The sequence below is a fragment of the Macadamia integrifolia genome, chromosome 7 (genome assembly GCF_013358625.1).
Source record: "Macadamia integrifolia cultivar HAES 741 chromosome 7, SCU_Mint_v3, whole genome shotgun sequence".
NCBI classification, from domain to species: Eukaryota; Viridiplantae; Streptophyta; class Magnoliopsida; order Proteales; family Proteaceae; genus Macadamia; species Macadamia integrifolia.
Window position 1 is genome coordinate 4,865,734 of NC_056563.1, and position 6,834 is coordinate 4,872,567.

Below are 6,834 nucleotides of genomic sequence, written 5' to 3' on the forward strand. Positions count from 1 at the left end.
AAAACTATGCGGATGTCAGACGAAAGCACCTAGAGTTTGAGGTGGGCGATAAATTTTTTCTAAAAGTATCCCCAATGAGAGGAGTGAAGAGGTTTGGCAAGAAGGGAAAGCTAAGTACTCGATACATGGGACCTTATGAAATATTGGGTCGAGTCGGAATAGTAGCTTACCGGGTCACTGTGCCACCCAAATTAGAAGGAGCTCATAATGTGTTTCATGTTTCCATGCTCAGGAAGTACGTTTCCGATCCAACTCATATTTTGACACATTTACCCTTGGAACTTGACGCTGATTGGAAGTATGTAGAACAGCCAAAAGAAATCATTGACCGGAGAGACCACATTCTCCGCAATCAGACTATTTCTTATGTACTAGTCAAGTGGAGGAATCACTCCAGACAAGAAGCGTCTTGGGAACGTGAGGAGGAAATGAAGAAGAAATATCCTCAGTTGTTTGGATCACCAGGTATGTCAAATTTCGGGGACGAAATTTCTTATAAGGAGGGGGGAGTGTTATACCCGAACCCTAAAACTTCCTATTTAATGTTCAGGTGCGATGCTGGAGGACACCAGTACCAGTGAGCACTGGGTTGCATTCGTCTTTTACCGAGGAAGGAAGGGTGACCCCACTTGCACCTGCTACCCATGCTTAAGTAATTGGAAGGGATTCCGGACCCGAAGGGAAAGGTCAATTGAACCTCACACACACTAGAAACCTTAGAGAAGGCCCCACTCAAACAGAGGAGAAATCGCCATACAAAGTGACCAATTCAGCCTTCACCGGCTGAGGGTCACCGGTGGATGCTCCATCCACCGGTGAACACCCTCCGGTGAGAATACTGGCCGAAAATGGGTTAATTTGCCATGGGACCCAGATCTTCGCACCCGTGCACATCAAACCACCCCCAATAGTTGGTACAACCTATTGGGGAATAGATGAACGTATCCGGACACCCTAAAGTGGGCCCGTTAGTGTCGAATAATGGAATAACCCGGTATTGGGTAAAAACCCGTTAATTCCCCAAACAGCCCTTAGTGGGACTTAAGTGGCTATAAATAGAGCTCTTACCATACATTTCTTCTCCTACCCAAATAGAAAGAAGGAAAGGGAGAAAGAAGAAGAAAAAGAAGGAGAAGGAGAAGGAGAGGAAGGAAGGTGTAAGGCTAGGGCTCCATTCTTGAGGTAAGCCCATATGCTCATCTCTCCACACACACATAAATCTCTATCTATCTATCTCTCTCTCCTTCCCATTTCACTCTTTATTGGGAGTAATGGAGACCCAACCAAATTCCACCTACCCAACCATAAATACTACATAATGGGAGAGGAAAATTAGAGTAAGAGACCTACATTGGCAAGGTTGTTCACTCAACCTTGGGTCTAAGGACAAATCCCTATGAAATCCCTACCCAAAACCCTAGGATTTGGGAATTTGAACAAATCCTCTATGACCTAACATCCTAACCTAATCCTAAGTTGGGGAAAATGGAATTAAACCTAGGTATGGTGTGTGAGAGTGATCTCATGAGCCATTAATGACCATTCCATGAGATCAACCTAAGTCTTCCCCAATGTATCCTAACCTAGACTTGTGTATTGAGAAAATTGGGTGTATCTTGAAACCCTATGTTGATCCACTCACTAATTTCACTAAACCTAAACTAAGTGAAGTGTGTGAGGATACCCTACATGAAAAACCAACATTAAAATCACAAAACCCAATTTGTAAACTATACAAAAGAAGGAGAAAGGGGAATGGAGTTGGAAAATGACACCCCACTGAAAAATACGTTTTCCACCACCATACACAGGGGCCACAGGGCCAATAGGGCTGATCTGGGCAAGAAAACCCCAATTTTACCTTCACCGGCGGATGGTCACTGGCCAGCCGGTGAAGGCAAGAACCATCCACCGGTGAAAATATTACAGGATGTGCATTCCGTTCGGATTCATCCACCGGTGAACTCACCGGCGGATGACCATCCATCGGTGAACCATTTTAAAGTTAATTTTTAATCCTTTTAATTGGGGCACGAGTCTAAGTGTTCCACTCCTCTATGAATAACCGAATAACCTAAAAACACTATGTATCCTAGGAGTGAAACCGAGAAGTGACGGGGACACGCAACATGAAACCATTCAACTATCTACCGCCATCTAGAACACGAGGTGAGGGGATTTTGTGTGTTTTTATGGAATGCTTACATCATAATGCATATGTGAATGAATTTATCATTTTGCATATTGTTATATTATTCCTTATATCTGGTGTTGATGTGGTATGAGAATGTGGATTATGATTGTGCATGTGTGCGTGTGTGTGTGTGACTGGGGTGCAGGGTGGCCAACAGTTGGTGCCGGCGGCACTATATGCTCAGGGTGTATGTGTGCGTGTGGGTGTGTGACTGGGGTGCAGGGTGGCCAACAGTTGGTGCCGGCGGCACTGCATGCTCAAGGTGAGTGTGTGTGTGTGACTGGGGTATAGGGTGGCCAACAGCTGGTGCCGGCGGCACTGCATGCTCAGGGTGAGTGTGTGTGTGTGACTGGGGTGCAGGGTGGCCAACGGTTGGTGCCGGTGGCACTGCATGCTCAGGGTGAGTGTGTGTGTGTGACTGGGGTGTAGGGTGGCCAATGGTTGGTGCCGGCGGCACTGCATGCTCAAGGTGTGTGTGAGTGTGATTGAATTATGTTATGGCATATTAGAATGCATTGGGCTAGGATAACCACCCTGCTGCTACAACCCTTGCCAATAGGAGTTTACATATTGGCTAATCCTCTCGTCCGACGATCCGTGGTTGGGGACAATTTTCGGTGACTGAGGTGCGAAGATGCCAGCGTTGTGACAAACCCTCACGCGATGTTTGATTCGGTGATGGGTATACCTTACATGCGATGTTGGATTCGACGTAGTGGTATCATGGGAGGGTTATTATTACGGGTTTGCCGGGTAACGATGTGGTTCTAGAATTGACACGCTCCTAACTCGCAACTAGCTAGTATCCCTGGGGACTGATAACATACATTCATGACTGGGGATAACACCTACGTTGCAGTAGCACTTATACCCCCTTTGGACTTATAAATTATTGCTTAGAATTGCTTGATAATAAATGGATCATGTCATTGCACTCACATAATTGCATTCATATTGATGTGGTCAGGCATAAATATTCATACTATTGCATTTTCTTAGATTGTCATGATTGCTTGTGTGTGTTACCCTCACTGGGCTTTGTGGAAGCTCACCCCCTATTGTTGCCCCTTTTTAGATGTTGATTGAGGAAATCCATTGGAAACTGTAATCGAGGTCCTGGCTCTCTACGGAGGGGACCTCTAGGATGAGGAGCTGGTTGCGCACGAGGATGGATGCATGTGCGATGATTGAGCATTTGGAGCACTCTGAGGATGGGAGTATCATCTTCTATTTTTTATTCTTTTTGTACTTAATAGATGTAGCCCTATGGGGGCATAACTGTAATTATGATTAAGATGTGAAAACATTCTTTTGTGTAAATATGGTAAATATCAATAGAAATCACCAGTTGATATATATTTTGTTTATATTATAAGTATGTGATTTTAGAATTCATTTCATAATCTTATGAACTTAAAGTACTGGATCGTGGATCCTAGATGGATGGTGGACATGTGTGCGTGTCCATGTCGCCAGCCTTCAGGTGAGTGGAGGCGGGGTGTGACAATGTACACCCAAGGGAATGGATGCAATTTGGGTGATAGTTGACAGGCTTACTAAGACAGCTCACTTCATTCTGATCAGGACCAATTACTCCGTGGATAAGCTAGCATAGCTTTACATAGATAATGTTGTATGCTTACATGGTGTACTAGTGAGCATTGTATCAGACAGAGACCTAAGGTTTACCTCTAGATTCTGGAAGAGCTTCAAGCAAGCCTTGGGATCACAATTGAACCTGAGTACAGCATTCCATCCATAGACAAATGGGTTGTCCGAGCGGACCATACAAATATTAAAAGACATGCTCCGAGCCTGTGCTATAGAAATGAGTGGCAGTTGGAAGGAGTATTTGCATCTTATGGAATTTGCTTACAACAACAGCTACCAAGCTACAATTGGGATGGATCCATATGAAGCATTATATGGTAGAAAGTGCAAAACTCCACTATACTGGGTTGAAGTAGGTGAACGCCGAATGCTTGGACCAGAGATGATTCAGATGACATACGATAAAGTCGATGTCATTAGAGAAAGAATTCAAGCAGCCCAATCACGTCAAAAGAGCTATACAGATAGTCGTAGGAAGGAAATGGAATTCCAAGAGGGAGAGAAAGTGTTCTTCAAAATATCTCTTACCAAAGGTCCGCGCAGATTCCACAAGAGAGGCAAGTTAAGTCCGAGATATATTAGGCCATTTGAGATTTTGAAGCGAGTTGGGGCGGTAGCATACATGGCATTACCACCTTCCCTTAGTAGTGTTCACAATGTATTCCATGTATCCATGTTAAAGTGGTACGTTCATGATCCATCCCACGTGCTACCTATGGAACCAGAATACTTAGAAGCTGATATGACATATGAAGAACATCCGGCTGAGATCTTAGATCAGAAAGTGAAAACTCTTCGTAACCGCTTTATCGATTTTGTGAAGATTTAATGGGCTAACCACCCGATTGAAGAGGCATCTTGGGAGAAAGAGGATAATATTCAATCCTTGTATCCTCATCTTTTCGGATAACCAGGTACTACAATTTTGAGGACAAAATTTTCAAAAAGGGGGGGTAATGTGATACCTTACTTTTTAAACCTGGTCTAATTACCCGTATTAACTTGGTTTGATCATACAGGAGTTGAATTATAGAGAACCGATGCAAGTACCATATAGAATATGGTTACAAGAGTGACCTCGAACTCGGGTTGGCCCTACATGACCGAGTGGGTACCAAGTGTAATGTGTGCACCCAAGCCTTGCACTTGCATGCACCACAAGGCCATGTACAAGGAGTAAAGATACGTACTAGTATTTATGGGTGCCTACGTAATTTAATTATGCGTGGGAATTGATTCTTATTGAAGCCCAAGTGGAACACTAACAAATGGGATGACTGAAAGATAAGACACTGGGGGGCTACGACACCCACCTGAGATACCCACATGAGATATACCTAGCTGAGATACCCACCTGAGATATACCTAGCTGAGATACCCACCTGGGATATACCCAGCTGAGATACCCAGCTGAGGTATACCCACCTTAGATAACCACTTGAGATATACCCACCTGAGATATACCCAACTGAGAGACACCCACCTATGACTAAAAGATATTTTGGGGGTCCAGGTATAAAAGGGAGATATTTATTGCTTTCCTCCCTCACTAATGCTAGTTGGTCGGTGGGAGAAAGCAAAGAAGAGAGAGAGAAAGAAGAAAGGAAAAGGAAGAAGAAGAAAGAAGAAGGGAATCGACCATAGAGCTTCACCAGGGCCGGGTTTTGGCATTTTGAGGCCAGAATGATGATCAACTCATCGAGATCTTTGATTTGAGATAGATATTGTACAAATTCCAAGGATTCTTAGGAAAACCGCTTTCTTAAACCCTCTTTTGATTTTTGGGGAAAAAATCCACTTGGATCCTGCTAATCCTACTTGGGTAATCGAATCTAAGGTCTAATGGAAGGTGTGTACAATGATTTTGAAGGATTTGGAAGGAGTGTTGGTGAAGATCTAGAGTTTTTGAGAGTTCTTGAGCTAAAGGAATGAAATTGGGATTTCATTGGTGTTCTTGAGGAAAGAGGTAAGAATCCCCCATTTTTCTTTTGATTTGATCATAGATCTAGATTATGGATGAGTGAGTGGACCTTAAATGAGGGATTGGTCTTGCCGGATCTATCCCAAACAAGTTCCCCAAGCCGGAGAGAAGATGGGAAGATGATGGCAAAGTTTTGTTTTATGACTGGGGGTGTAACACCGGCGGGTCTCAGACCCACCTGTTTGGGGTCTTAGACCCACCTATGTGCCCAGAACTCAGTTTTGAGTCTCTGGTGTAACCGGCATGTATAAATCCGTTGGGTCTCAAACCCGCCTGTCATGGTCCCTGTTTTTTATTTTAAATGTAACCGCAAGCATACTGATCAGTGTAGCTACGGGTCGAACACAGGGAGAGCAACCACTTTATTTTTTTTTTTCTTTTGATAATGCGAAAGTGAACTGATTAATGGTTGTGATCTAATTCTAATTACCATCCTAAACATATGTATCTAAAATAATGTCCTAACCATTCATCATCTAAGAATTTAAAGACGCAAGCCATGCAATTAAAATTAAATAAATAAATAACTAAAAATAAACAACCCACGTAATTAAAAAAAATAAATAAATAAAGAAAAAAAATGCTGAAATAAAAATAAAGTAAAAGAAAGGGGATAAAGCTAGAGAGACTCACAAGTAGGTTTCTCTACTTAGCCCGAGGGATGCATCATAATATGAGCTTCCCTACTTGACCAGAGAGTCACTCTTACAAGGGTTACTCTACTTGGCTTTAGGGAAAGGGAGACAATTAAAATAAAAGCAATAAATTGATGGTTCTATGGCTAGGAGGGGCAAAGCCAACACATACACTAGCCATGAACCTTGGGGGAAAGGGATAGCTATAATGTAATGACTAAAATTAAAATCCTAAATTAAGAAAGAAAGGGTAGTCAGAAGAGGGAATGAGGGGGGAGAGAACATTACTGAAGGAGCCTACTTACTTGAATCAATGCTTGAACTTGAAAGCTTGGGTGATTTGAGATACTACCAGTACTAAAAACCAGATCTGGAATAAACTAAATCTGAAATTTCTAGTACTAGAGAAAACA